This window comes from Capricornis sumatraensis, chromosome 3, assembly GCF_032405125.1.
Source record: "Capricornis sumatraensis isolate serow.1 chromosome 3, serow.2, whole genome shotgun sequence".
Lineage (NCBI taxonomy): Eukaryota > Metazoa > Chordata > Mammalia > Artiodactyla > Bovidae > Capricornis > Capricornis sumatraensis.
In genome coordinates, this window is record NC_091071.1 from 180,046,239 (window position 1) to 180,061,681 (window position 15,443).

Consider the following 15,443-nt stretch of genomic DNA (forward strand, 5'->3'; position numbering starts at 1 on the left):
ACTGCTGTCGGGTTCCTGCTTCCAGCCGCAGAGGAGCTCCAGGCTCCTCCGCGCTCCTTTCATTTTGGGGGAGAGAAACAGCTCCTGGATCTTTTGGGTGAGTAACCTTGTAAAAACGCGCTTGTGTATAAATTGTCCATTGACCGCATCACGGTTACGGGTTAGAGTCCCACTCTAAGGGAGACTGTATAAAAGGTTACAGCGCCTGCGGAGAGCGGAGATTCAGTTCCTCGTCTTGGAACTAAGATCCCAGGAGCCGGCCAAAAAATGAAAACGCTTACAGCCGCTGAGGTACTCAAAGGTTCGGATTAGAGTCCCAGGCCCTTAACTGTCTTCGTCAGTGTCTGATTGTTTCATTTGTTAGGAATTGGCTAGTAGGGTTAAATTGGATGGTCACAGGAAAAACTTTATCGAATCTGTATTCTGCCATTTTGCTGTGGTCATCCTGAAGAAAAAAACCCTTCTAAAATGGGGAATGGTAACAGCGTACCTGACAACACTCCCTTGAAAAGTGTTCTTCAACGTTGGTCGAGGGTTAGCTCTAAGCCGATGAAAAAGAAGCAAATGCTTTACTTGTGTAACACTGTCTGGCCCACATATCAGCTGGAGTCAGGGGAAAAGTGGCCCCAGAATGGGTCTTTGAACTATAATACTATTTTACAATTAGACTTGTTTTGTAAGAGACAGAAAAAATGGGAAGAAATCCAGTATGTACAATCATTTATGACTTTATATCAGAGGAGAAATCGGTATAAGGAAATTAATGAGAACACGATCACGATGGGTCAGAGGGAAGACTGTCAGGAAAGGTCTCTTTTACCGGGGTCAAGGTCAGATGGTGATCTGGTCCCTTCATCGCCACCTGTTGCAGTAGCCCGATGGCCTGCCGCTGCCTCGGCGCCTCCTCCAGTAGCCTGTCCCTCAGCGCCTCGTCGCCCAGCGCCTCGTCCCCCAGCGCCTCCTCCAGTAGCCTGTCCCCCAGCGCCTCCTCCAGTAGCCCGACTGTCTGCCCCTGCCTCAGCGCCTTGTCCCTCAGCGCCTGCTTCAGTAGCCCCTCCCTCGGTGGCCCCTCCCTCGGTACCCCCTCCCTCGGTGGCCCCGCCCTCGGTACCCCCTCCCTCGGTGGCCCCTCCCTCGGTACCCCCTCCCTCGGTGGCCCCTCCCTCGGTACCCCCTCCCTCGGTGGCCCCTCCCTCAGTACCCCCTCCCTCGCCAGCTCTTGTCTCTGGTGGCTCCCTCGACTTGTGAAGCGGGCCTTCCTGCAGGCAGTGCCAAGGGGCCTACCAGTCTTCCTCAGGTTGCTGGCCTGGCTCTGTGCTCACTCTTGGCAGATGGGCACGAAGGCACGGTCTCCCTTCTCTGTCCCCATCAGGGTACTCAGTTTGGCCCAGGGAACACTCTACCTCAGGCAAAGCGATTTCTGTTCAGGCAGGTCCCAGCTGGCTTAGATGACCAAGGCCAATCCAGAGCACATGGAGTGATCCATTATGGTTTATCAGGAATAGATTTATTTAATTATAAAGCTAAAATGCCATCTTATCAGGATGATCCCAGGAAGATGGAGCGTCTCTTTAAAGGCATTTTTGCTGTTTATCATCCTAACTGGGCTGCGATACAGGTCCTCTTGAATAGTCTCCTCAGTCCAGAGGAGCGCAGCATGGTATTAGAGAAGGCCCGTGAGGAGGCTGAAAGGCTCCGTGAGATATACCCGGAGAGTCCAATCAGAACTTCAGCAGGGCAGGCTCTTCCTGGAGCTGAACCAGGATGGGATCCCAGTGATCCAGGAGATCAAGCAAGGCTGGATCATTATAAAGATCGTTTAATGACTGGACCGCAGAAGGGGGCCAACAACTTCAAGAGGGTCCAGAATGTAAGGCAAGGGCAGGAGGAGGCCCTACCCCTTTCTTGAAAGGCTTCATGAGGCTTTCCGAAAATATGCTGATATTGGTCCAGAACACCCAAATAACATGGGACTGGTCAATTTAACCTTTATCGGTCAGAGTGCCCCAGATACAAGAAGAAAACTGCAGCAGCTAGAAGAGGGGCCACGGTCGCCAGCGGCTCAGTTGCTCGCGATTGCTCTTGAAGGGTTCAGAGACCGACTCAAGGTTCGAGAAAAGCAGGAGCAATGCATCTTGAGGAAGGCTGCTCTGCTCAGCCGTAACCAGTCAAGGCCCAGCAGGACATCTGCAAGAAAGAACAAACGGCCACTGGTAAGACCCCAGGGACCTCCAAAACCCAACCGAAAAGGTCATCCATTTGTTGGGCCACAACAATGTGCCTTTTGTAAACAGGAAGGACATTGGAAATGGGAGTGTCCCCAAAACAGATGGGGCCCCCTCTTCCCCAAGACAACATCCATCAGTGGTGTATCTGGGGAAGTTGCTCAGAAACCTTTTCTACAGAGGCTCCAATGTCACATAGAGAAAACATCTATAAAGTACAGCTTTATGTATGAGCCTGAATGTCATAGTCCCTCATCAGGACAAGAGGTACTAAAAAATTTAAATGACCAAGTGGGTTTCTCAGCAAAAAAAGTAGACGCCAGAGTACTCCCAGATTTCACCCTCCAAGCTGCACCATTACAATTGGGAGACAAGACTCCATCAGATGTCCCTGAAGAAATTTTACAAAAGATAAGAGCAGATGTTTGGGCTGATGGGACACCAGGAAGAGCCAAGACAGCTGACCCAGTAGTAGTAAAACTCCGTCCAGGTGCCCAGGTTCCAAAGGTAAAGCAGCCTCCTTTGAACAGGGATGTAAAGGAAGGAAGAAAGCCTCTGATAAACACCTTTCTTAAATACCAATTAATTCACCCATGTCAGTCCCCATATAACACTCCTATCTTGCTAGTACAAAAACCTGGGACTGGAGAGTATCTTTTTGTGCAGAATTTGCGAGCTATCAACCAAATTGTAGAGGATATACCTTCAGTGATGCCAAATCCTTATACTTTGTTTACAGATTTATCTGGAGACGTTTGCTGGTTTACAGTTCTGAACTTAAAAGATGCCTTTTATTGCATACCCCTCAGTCCTGAATCCCAGAAACTGTTTGCATTCGAGTGGGATGATCCAGAGACAAACGTAAAGCAGCAGTATTGCTGGACGGTCCTTCCACTAGGGTTTAAAAATGCCACCGCCATCTTTGTGGAGGCCTTTTTGAAGGACTTGAAGGATCTCCAATTAAATGAAGGAATCTTACTCCAGTATGTGGGTAATATACTAATTGCTAGTAAAACTAAGGAAGCTTCAGACCAAAATACAGTCCTCACTTTAAACTTTTTGGCAGACCGGGGATATAAAGTCTCCAAAGAAAAGGCACAAATTTCTCAACCAACTGTGAAGTATCTAGGAGTCGAGTTGTCAAAAGGTCAGAGAAATCTGTTGCCAGATTGAAGGGAGGCAATAGCTGGGGTGAATGTGCCCACCGCCAGAAAGCAACTGAAAAGATTCTTGGGAAAGGCTGGGTTTTGTCGTATTTGGATTCCTAACTTTGGACTCATAGTCAAACCTCTCTATGAGGCTCTCAAAAGAAGTGTCAGTGAGCCATTAAACTGGACTGCTGAATGCCTTGAGTCATTCCATACCATCAAGGAGAAAATTTCAACAGCCCCAGCCCTTGGTCTCCCGGACAGTAGAAAGCCATTTGACCTTTTTGTGCATGAAAGACAGGGTGTGAGTCTTGGAGTGCTAACTCAAAATTTAGATACTGCCAGAAGGCCAGTAGCTTACTTTTCCAAACAATTGGATATTGTAAGTCAAGGATGGCCAGTTTGCTTCCGGGCTGTGGCTGCAACCTGTGACCTTTTACAGGAAGCTGAAAAGTTCACCAAGGGTGGTCCTACCAGTGTGCACACCCCGCACCGTGTGCAGCCTTTACTTGAACGAAAGGGCGGATGTGTGCTTACTGCAAAGAGGCTAGGAAAATACCGAGCCATCCTGTGTAACAGCCGGAATGTGACATTAAAGGAGGTGTCTGCTTTAAACCCAGCCACTCTGCTCCCTGGGGCAACAGAAGGACCTGCTCACGACTGTATGCAAGTAATTGAACAACAGTGTCCTCGACCTGACCTGACCGATCAGTTTTCAGAAATGGATCTAGAGAGAGATGATGAATGGGGATTTTATGTTGACTTTTGAGTCTTGGATGATGATGAGTAACAAACGAAGAGGCTGGATATATAATGAACAGGAACTGGTGCTTAGATTGCAGCATTTAATGGGAAGAATTATACTCAACTACATCAAGGAACCCATTATAGGAAGGATACGACCTATCATTGTCTACAAAAGTTTATTGTTAGTCCATAAATGCAAAGGACCATTCAAAAGATAATACAAAACCGCCTGATTTGCACCAGAAACAACCCTAAAACTGGGCCACCTCCAACAGAACCAGGAGGTGATTGGCAAATAGACTTCACTGTTGCGCCAAGAGCCATGGGACATTATAGGTATTTGCTGGTATTTGTGGACACCCTCACAGAATGGGTTGAAGATTTTCCACACCAGAGAGAGAGCTTCCTAGGTAAAAAGGCCTTACTGAAAGAAACTAGCCCTCGTTTTGGGTTGCCTCTTTCAATTCAAAGTGACAGCAGAGGAGATTTCATAGCTGGGGTAACTCAAGGGGTCTCCGGGGCCCTTGGGCTACAATAGAAGTTACATGCTTGATGGAGCCCTCAAAGTATGTCAGGAAGCCAACTTCACTTGAGATGAGGTCTTAACAGTTGCCCTTATGAGGAGGGTAAGAATGGCCCCTAGAAGCAAAGGCCACTTGAGCGCCTATGGACTGTTACATGGGAGACCCTGCCTTAAGGCTGAGTAGTATTGCAGTCTTGAAAGTGATCCCATTGTGAAATGATTAGATAGTATAAAATGTGTAAAGTCTCTTGGCGCTGTCTTATTCTGTAGTTGATTAATGTTTCCCACAGACATTCCTTTGCAATGCAGAAGCCCAGGGAATTGGGTCCTCCTGAAATTTGGAAACAGTGCTTCGCTGAAGATCAGCTGCGGCCCAGGTGGATAGACCCTGTGCAGTTCTTCTGTTTACACATTCTGCAGTAGAGCTAAAAAGAGTTAAACCCTGGGTATACCACTCCTGAGTAAAAATAGTACCCATTTCTAACCAGCAGCTCCCTGTCCCCTTTACAGTTCTCGAACAGGGGACACTCTTTATAGACAGGAGGAAGTAAGCACACCAGCCGCCTTAACACTGGTGGGGCCTGGAAACCCCTTACTGATTTCTTGACCCCTGATTACACTTGTGAACCCTTAACTGACCTTAAGTTACTTTTCATCTAGAAACAGGACAGCTAAGACTCCACCTGGCTGGGAAGAGATGAGGACATCTTCAAAGTAGACAGCTTCTGTCCAGAAGTCTGGTCCAGGCCTATATAAATAAATATTCAATCACTAAAAATGTTTGAAATAACATGGTTTCAGTTAAGTTCAGTTGCTCGGTCGTATCTGACTTTGCGACTCCATGAACCGCAGCATGCCAGGCCTCCCTGTCCATCACCAACTCCCGGAGTTTACCCAAACCCATGTCCATTGAGTTGGTGATGCCATCCAGCCATCTCATCCTCTGTTGTCCCCTTTTCCTCCCGCTTTCAATCTTTCCCAGCATCAGGGTCTTTTCAAATGAGTCAGCTCTTCACATCAGGTGGACAAAGGATTGGAGTTTCAGCTTCAGCATCAGTCCTTCTAGTGAACACTCAGGACTGCTCTCCTTTAGGACGGACTGGTTGGATCTCCTTGCAGTCCAAGGGACTCTCAAGAGTCTTCTCCAACACCACAGTTCAAAAGCATCAATTCTTGGGCACTCAGCTTTCTTTATGGTCCAATTCTCACATCCATACATGACCACTGGAAAAACCATAACCTTTACTAGACAGACCTTTGTTGGCAAAGTAACGTCTCTGCTTTTTAATATGTTGTCTAGGTTGGTCATAACTTTTCTTCCAAGGAGTAAGCGTCTTTTAATTTCTTGGCTGTAATCACCATCTGCAGTGATTTTGGAGCCCCAGAAATAAAGTCTGCCATTGTTTCCACTGTCTCCCCACCTATTTCCCATGAAGTGATGGGACCGGATGTCATGATCTTCGTTTTCTGAATGTTGAGATTTAAGCCAACTTTTTCACTCTCTTTCACTTTCATCAAGAGGCTTTTTAGTTCCTCTTCACTTTCTGCCATAAGGGTGGTGTCATCTGCATATCTGAGGTTATTGATATTTCTCCTGGCAATCTTGATTCCAGCTTGTGCTTCCTCCAGCCCAGCGTTTCTCATGATGTTCTCTGCATATAAGTTAAATAAGCAGGTGACAATATACAGCCTTGATGTACTCCTTTTCCTATTTGGAACCAGTCTGTTGTTCCATGTCCAGTTCTAACTGTTGCTTCCTGACCTGCATACAGGGGAGCAGGTTTCTCAAGAAACCAGGTCAGGTGGTCTGGTATTCCCATCTGTTTCAGAATTTTCCACAGTTTACTGTGATCCACACAGTCAAAGGCTTTGGCATAGTCAATAAAGCAGAAATAGATGTTCTTCTGGAGCTCTCCTGCTTTTTCAATGATCCAGCAGATATTGGCAATTTGATCTCTGGTTCCTCTGCCTTTTCTAAAACCAGCTTGAACATCTGGAAGTTCATAGGTCACGTATTGCTGAAGCCTGGCTTGGAGAATTTTGAGCATTACTTTACTAGCGTGTGAGATGAGTGCAATTGTGCAGTAGTTTGAGCATTCTTTGGCATTGCCTTTCTTTGGGATTGGAATGAAAACTGACCTTTTCCAGTCCTGTGGTCACTGCTGAGTTTTCAAATTTGCTGACATATTCAGTGCAGCACTTTGACAGCATCATCTTTCAGGATTTGAAACAGCTCCACTGGAATTCCATCACCTCCACTAGCTTTGTTCATAGTGATGCTTCCTAAGGCCCACTTGACTTCACATTCCAGGATGTCTGGCTCTTGGTGAGTGTGAGTGATCACACCATCATGATTATCTGGGTCGTGAAGATCTTTTTTGTCTAGTTCTGTGTATTCTTGCCACCTCTTCTTAATATTTTCTGCTTCTGTTAGGTCCATACCATTTCTGTTTTTTATTGTGCCCATCTTTGCATGAAATGTTCTCTTGTAATTTTCTTGAAGAGATCTCTAGTCTTTCCCATTCTATTGTTTTCCTCTATTTCTTTGCATTGATCGCTGAGGAAGGCTTTCTTATCTCTCCTTGCTGTTTGGAACTCTGCATTCAATTTGGGTATATCTTTCTTTTTCTCCGTTGGTTTTCACTTCTCTTCTTTTCACAGCTATTTGTAAGGCCTCCTCAGATAGCCATTTTGCTTTCTTGCATTTCTGTTTCTTGGTTTCATGGACTCCTAAAGAATAAGGTATGTTTTTGGAGGACTGTTAAAATTGGGAGTCATAGTTCTGTGTATCATAGGGTTAATTTTTTTACTCACCAATTTTTTTACTTATTATCTGTCTCGTATATTTAAAAAGACCTCCCCCACTCTCATGATGATTGCCTGAGACTTTAGAATTCAAAGCAGGACTTGTGAATGTATACAATCAAGTGCAAAAACAATTTCATTCCTGTTATAATAATCTGCTATAATAATCTGTTATAATAATGCTGCTACTCAGCAAGAAGCAGCTATGTAAGAAAACTATGGTCTTTTTGAGTGAATAAACTTCAAAAAAATGTAAATGAGATATGAGCTTTTAGATAAACTCTATTAAGAATAATTATGCTTTAGGAATGTCTGTTTGAAATAGTCTGTCCAAATTGGGGTAACTTGAATTGGGTTGTGCTAAACTAAGTGATGGAAGTTCACTGACTAGCTATCTCATTTCCAAATAGAGTAAGATTTTGAAACATTTATTACTGAACATTAGTTTCCTCTTACAAAGAAGCTAAAGAAATTTGGGACTGTTAATGACTAAAAATAAGCTGGCGCAAAAACTTGAATTTGGCTTTTCTCTCTGTTAAAAGGACACACTTTCTTCAGATGTTGAACTGCATTTGACAATAGATTTAAGTTTATTTGCCTCTTACATGGTCTGTTCTGTATTCGCCTCTGAAATCCCATGTTGTTACTTTGGCTGAGTGAATAGCTATTGTTTCACAGTGACCTATAGTCCCATCTGACTGAGTGCTTGAAACCTTTCTGATATTTGTTGACAAAACTTCCTAAATCATTCTATGAAGCACTTTTGGCTTCTAGCTAACTTTGGGAAGCTTCAGAGGGCCCCTGAAACATCCCAAAGGGAGATATTACATTAATTGGGTTCAACTTCCGTGTTGAATTACATGGGAAGTATTGTCAGGTGAACAGTAAGTCTCGGGTCTATTGTATGGTGAATGTTACTAATACAGATATCCTAGAAACAATTTCGATGTAAATTCTGATATATTCAGGTAAAATGTTGCCATAACTCTAATTACTATCTTAAAGTGTTGTCACAGCACTAACCGAGTTTCTTGTGAAAATGCTTCCTCTTCAAGAAGATTTATAGAAAGGACTTTTGGATAAATACAAGTTTCTGAACTGGGTAAGAAATTAAAGGATTCTAGCGGGAAACCTGATGACTGTACAAAGGTTAACAAAAGGACTGAATGAATTGGCAAATATGCTTATCACTTTTATGGTTTCTGAAAAATTACTCGTTTGAATCTGTTTTCCAGATCTTAGGAAACCTTCCCCTCAAACTAATTATGACTTAACAGAAATTTGGTAAAATGATATTTAATAAACAAATTGAAACATTTACCTTTTTTCTCTATCTGAGCCCTTCAGAAATTGGAAACTCTTAGGGTTCCAGTAACTTCATCAGATAGATTAGGAAGGTTATCTCACTAATAGGTACAGAAATCTCAGTTTTGGAGACCTTGAGAAAGGGAGGAATTCACTTAGATCTGTTAGGCAAAATGTGTGATAAGCCTTTGGGATGACTTTCCTACCCCTGAAAGGTTTTATTTTAAAGTTAAGTTTGAGACTCCATAAAAGTTTCAGCAAAGCAAAAAAAACCCACAAAAGTTTATGATCAATTATGGTTATATAAATAATCAGGTCAAGTTTATTGAGAATAGACCTACTTTGTAAACAAGTCTTAATTTGGTTATATTTGGTAAAAATGAGGGTGATTTTAGGGAGAAAAGGATGTTTCAATGAGTGTTAAATCCCAGTCTGTATCTACTAAGATTCATTTCCTGAATAGATCTCTGCTGTTAGGATATATTAATGTAAAATTTAATTGAATTATTAAAGGATACTCTCAGTTTGTTTCTGAAGCTTAGCTCAATAATCTGTCTTTGGATAAAGATCAGATGCCTCGCGACCTGCAACCAAGACTGGAAAAAGACATAATTTAAGGAACTGTCTCCAACCTGGCTGGAAGGACCTTTTATCAGCTACTCTTAACTGGCTCATGCACAGTGAAATTGAAGGAAAATTGACTCCTGGACTAACTCCCACTTCCAAAGGCCCCTCCACTGGACTGGTCTATAAAGAGGACTGGCTGACCTCAAACTCACCTTAAAACGATGCTCAGACAGAGGAAACTGCACGAGGGTGAGAAGACGATGACGTCAGAAGTAGACAGCTTGCCCAAGATGCCCGACCTGATTCTAGGGTCATTTACAACGCTTTCTTGATTCCTTGGACCTTTGCACATCAATTGAACGTTTTCTATCATAGACACGATTCTATGCTAATTTAAAGCTCAATCCAGTTGTCGGGTTGCGGCCTAGTACTTCCGGGTTACCTTGGTGGATTTCTCCTCTCCAGGGCTCTGATTGGATAGACCCTAGAAAGTTTATTTTAAAAGAGAGTTCAGTCCTGTTCTCTCTATTCATGATATTACTAGATGGGATCCTCTCACTTGGTCAGTTAATAATACCTGCTCTGACCCTGGGTCATAGATTTAAGTGTTTTCTTAGGGTCATTTAAACTCAGTAACAAGCTAAGTCTCAATCAAAAAAGATGTGACCTCTTGACTACTAAAAGGAAAATTCCCACAATTATGGGATGGGTCTATATATGCTTAACACCAGGCTATCGTTAAGTTTAAAAGCTCTTTATGTTGGGAACAATTAAATCATACTAAGAATGATCAACCTAGTATTATTATAAAACTAGGCTGAGTACTTTGTGAACTATGCCTATTATTACCGTTACAGAGAATGATTGATATGAAACTCAATGGATTTGTGGTAGTAACTTATAGCCTTGGCACCTACCAGGATGGATAGGAAGGTATAGCCTGGGATTACCATGAGCTCAAGGTCATAGACATAACAAATTAGAGGTAAAAGATTTACAACAGACCGTAGAAATTGAGACAGGATATGAGGAGACAAATGCCTGGCTGGAATGGATTGAATATTCTGTGCGCACTTGAAATAAGAGCAACTGTTACGCTTGCGCAACAGGTAGGCCGGAGTCTCAGTGGTGCCACTGCCGCTCGGATGGACCTCAGATGCTATGGGCATAGAACGCATGATACTCCTCTTTCAGGACATGTGGCCCCGGGGTGATAAATCCTGCAGGACCTTGTCACTAATGTTCGTGACTGTGAAGGGTCCGAGGCATAACCCCCAAAGACTGTCAAACCCCCATTCCGTAATGCAAACTATACCTCGTGCCTCTCTAGGTGGGGGGAACAGTTAGCATTCTTGGGGAATGTGTCTGGGTGCAGTGAAGGCCGGTCCTTTGAGGGGATGAACCACCATTCTGCATGAACTGTGGCCTGGGAAGACATTTGGTGTTGTGGAGGACCATTGCTTGAGACTCTACCGGCCAGTTGGAGTGGAATTTGCACTCTCGTTCAATTGGCTATCCTTTCCACCCTGGCATTTTGACACTCGGATCCATCTCTTAAGCAGACTAACCATAGAGCCAGAAGGAACACCCTTGCCCCAGGTGGGTCATCTGATCCCTATATATTTATTCTGCTGGGGTCCATAGAGGTATTCCTAATGAATCCAAGGCTGGAAACCAAATAGCAGCAAGGTTTGAGTCAGTATCATTCTGGTGGTCCACCATTAACAAAAATGTTGATTGGATAAACTATATTTACTACAACCAACAGAGGTTTGTTAACTATACCAGAGATGCTCTAATGGGAATAGCAAAACAGATGCTACCAGCAAAATGGCCTGGGGAAAATTGACTGGCCTTAGACATGCTTCTGGGCTTCCCTTGTGGCTCAGCTGGTAAAGAATCTGTCTGCAATGCAGGAGACCTGGGATTGATCCTTGGGTTGGGAAGATGCCCTGGAGAAGGGAAAGGCTACCCACTCTGGTATACTGGCGTGGAGAATTCCACGGACTGTATAGTCCATGGGGTCGCAAAGAGTCGGACACGGCTGAATGAGTTTCATTTTCACTTTCAGACATGATTCTGGCAGAAAAGGTAGGAGTATGTGTTATGGTATGGTGTTAATGTCATACTTCCATACCCAACAACACGGCCCCTGATGGCACAATAACAAGGGCCTTGCAAGGTCTGACCACCTTGGGTAATGAGTCGGCCGAAAGCTCAGGGATAGGTGACCCGTTGTTCAGTTTGATGGGACAGTGGTTTGGGAGATGGGGAGGCATCATGATGTCTATCTTGACTACCCTTACTGTCGCACTTGAAATACCCTAGGGTGTTGCCTCATTCCCTGTGTCAGGAGCCTAATCCAAAGATGAATAGAAGCAGCTCTCACCAGGCAGTCCGCTGCAGCCTGTCATAGCAATCTTCTATTCCTGGAGGAGTCTGAACGTGAAAGTCATTCCATGCTGAGTTCGAAGAAAAGAATCATCGACCATCATAAAAAGGGGGTGGGACTTGTAAGAAACACATGGTCTTTTCTACCAAAGAAGAGAGACTGAAGAAATGGATTCATATTGATTTTTTTAGAATAGCTGAATAGGAAGGCATCTCTGTCTGTGTGTGTATGTATGCATCTGGCTTGTGAATAAGAGTCCTGGGAGGGTGACTCGTCGGTCTTCTGTTTTCTTGCCTTCCTGGTTTCTCTTCCTCATAAGAACAACTTGGCAGGCCGACTTGGTGGGCTCCACCCTGGACACCGGCAAAGAACTAAAGGGCTGGAGAAAAGATTTAATATAAACCCTCCACTCAGAAGCTTACAAGTATCACGCATGACCCCCAGCGACCAATAAAATCTTAGGCGCCGTTCGGGGAAGATTGTGACCCTGTGGTCCTCAGCCTGTGAGGGACCAGGGGAGGGAACCTGCGTTTTAGGGATGAAAACCGGGAGCGCTTCCCACTCGCTGCTCCCGCTCCCGCAACTTTGCGGAAGTAGAGACCGCCTTGCGAGCCGCTTCCGTCTGCATTATTCCTGTGACTGAGAGCATTTCCTACAGCTAGAGCGGACGTTGCTCTGTTTCCCTTAAGACTGAGGAATGTACCAAGAAAAGGGGGGAAATAGCACAGAAAGCACTGACCTGTTTACCCTGGCTGGCCTCCTCCAATAGGCTGTTGACTAACCAAGCCTTGAGTTGTTTTACAGACAGCGCTGCACGTGTGGAAGATGGGAACCCATGTCTCCAGGATGACGCCGCGACCTAGAATCTTCAGTTTACAGAACTCATGAAACAGACTGTTGCCACTGCATCCTTTCACCAGCAAGAAGTTCTTCAACAAGAAAAATCCAGCTTCCGGTTGTCCAAGTAGCTTGCTTCCAATTGGCTTTCTGACCTTCGAAACTAGCCAATAAGACTGTGCCAAGTTTGAAATTCCCCTAACCCCTTACATTTCACCCTGAACCCTGGATGGGGAGACAGATCTGAGCCCTGCCTCCTGTTGACTGACCTCACAATAAAAGTCATTCTTTTTTTAAAAGCTGGTGCCATAGTGTTGGCTTCTGTGTGTTGCAGACAGTGAGCCCTTGCTTGGTAACAAAAGGATGAAAAATATCCACTGATGCATACAAATTTTAGTATTTCTATCTGATACAGTGAAAATGATTACAGTATTTCCTCCTCGTAAAGCAGTATTCCAAGCATCTATTAACACTATATCCTCCACTGTGAGGTGAAAACATTAGTTGTTTTATCAACATGAGTTGATAGAATTGCACCTGAGCTGGATGGCCAGAATATTGACGTTCTCCTGAGTCTTTAATGATGGACATATACATTAACAACACCTTAGAAACTCACTTTATGTGTCTTCCTAAAGTGTTCTCTGTTTGTTTTGTTTTTGGACACTTGCAACTTTAACGTGCTGTGTGATCTTTGGAAGGTACTTAGGGTTTCTGTGCCTCAATTTCCCCCAGTTAAGAAAGGATAATAATAACAACTCCTTCAAAGGTAAACTGTAAGGATTAAATGAGTTACTGTGCTGAAAACCTTAGGAAAATGCTTAACCTACAGTACAAGTTTTAAGGATTAGCTGTTATCATTATGGCGGTGTCTGGCCAGCCTTAATTCAGTGGTGCTCACTTGTGTCTAACTCTTTGTGATCCATGGACTGTAGCCCACGAGGCTCTCTGTCCATGGGATTCTCCAGGCAGGAATACTGTAGTGGCTTGCCATTTCCTTCTCCAGGGGATCTTCCTGACCCAGGGATTGAACCCGGGTCTCCTGTGTTGCAGGCGGACTCTTTACCCATTGAGCCGCTGGGGAAGCCCCTGCCTGCCTTAAGAAGATTTATAATTCTCACTTCTCTAATCTTTTTTTTTTTTTGCCAAAACATGAAAGCAGAAGAGGCAGACAACTTGTGTTTTATTCTCTCTGATGTGTTCCGGTAGGCCTCTCAGTATTGAAAACATATTTAGTAGTGTTGCTTTTGGCTGCTACAATCAAGTTATCTTAGAATGCCTTCTCAGAGTAGGTTTCTTCTCATATTTTTAGCATGCCATTTAATCTTTCTAAAGTGAGTTTCCTGTTGAGAAATGTTGCATTTGTATGCCTAATGATTATTATAAATTACAGTCACGAGTTAACTGTTACTAGTCTTTATTTAGAAGTTACAGTAACATGCTTACTAGCTTTCTGGGTTCATGACTTCCTGTGTCTGGAATTTCAGTCATCTCTTGGTCTGTCCTCAGTCCATTGTTTTTACCAAGATGCCTCTGGTGTAAGTCACCTGCAGTTGGTGACTCCAAAAGTTCATCTCCAACCCTGAACTGACCTAATGTTTCCAATTCATATAGCTAGGTTTCTTACTGGCACTTCACATATACATTCCACTAGCAGTTCAAACGACTTCCCTGGTGGCTCAGATAGTAAAGTGTCTGCCTACAATGCAGGAGACCTGGGTTTGATCCCTGGGTTGGATCGATCCTCTGGAGAAGGAAATGGCAACCGACTCCAGTACCCTTGCCTGGAAAATCCCATGGATGGAGGAGTATGGTAGACTACAGTCCATGGGGCCGCAAAGAGTTGGGCACGACTGAGCGACTTCATTTCCACTTTTCAGCAGTTCAAATACTCTGCTCTAAAATACTACTAATACCATGAAAGTCTTGACCAACTTGAAAGATCAAAGATTTTGTTTTGTTCACTCTCTGGAACTATACTTTAAATACATCCTCCTGTGAACTCAATTCTTAAAAAAAAGATTAATTCACTTATGGCTGCGGTGGGTCTTCATTGCTGCATGGGCTTTCAGTTCAGTTCAGTCACTCAGTCATGTCCGACTCTTTGCGACCCCATGAATCGCAGCACGCCAGGCCTCCCTGTCCATCACCAACTCCCGGAGTTCATTCAAACTCAGGTGCATCGAGTCGGTGATGCCATCCAGCCATCTCGTCCTCTGTTGTCCCCTTCTCCTGCCCCGAATCCCTCCCGGCATCAGGCCTTAGGGCCACTAGATTGTTCGATGTGTGGACTTCCCCTTGCAGGGGCTTTTGTTGCGGAGTATAGGCTATAGGTGTGTGGGCTCAGTAGTTTCAGCTCATGGGCTCTACAGCACAGATTTCAGTCAAGTTGTGGTGCACAGGCTTAGCTGCCCTGCAGCAGCGTGTGGAATCTTTGCTGGCCAGGGATTGACCCATGTACCCTGCACTGGCGGGAGGATTCTTAACCACTTAGCCACCAGGGCAGCCCTGAGCTCATTCTTTTAAGTAAATTGTTCTAACCGCCTTGGCCGCAACATGGTCGATGAGACCATCAGTCAGGCATCACCTAAGCCTCACTTTTTGAGATGTGATTAGTTTTTCCTGCTGCTCAATCACTTCAGTCGTGTCCGACTCTGTGCGGCCCCACAGACGGCAGCCCACCAGGCTCCCCTGTCCCTGGGATTCTCCAGGCAAGAACGCTGGAGTGGGTTGCCATTTCCTTCTCCAGTGTGTGAAAGTGAAAAGCGAAAGTGAAGTTGCTCAGTCGTATCCGACTCTTCGTGACCCCATGGACTGCAGCCCACCAGGCTCCTCTATCCACGGGATTTTCCAGGCAAGAGTACTGGAGTGGGGTGCCATTGCCTTCTCGATAG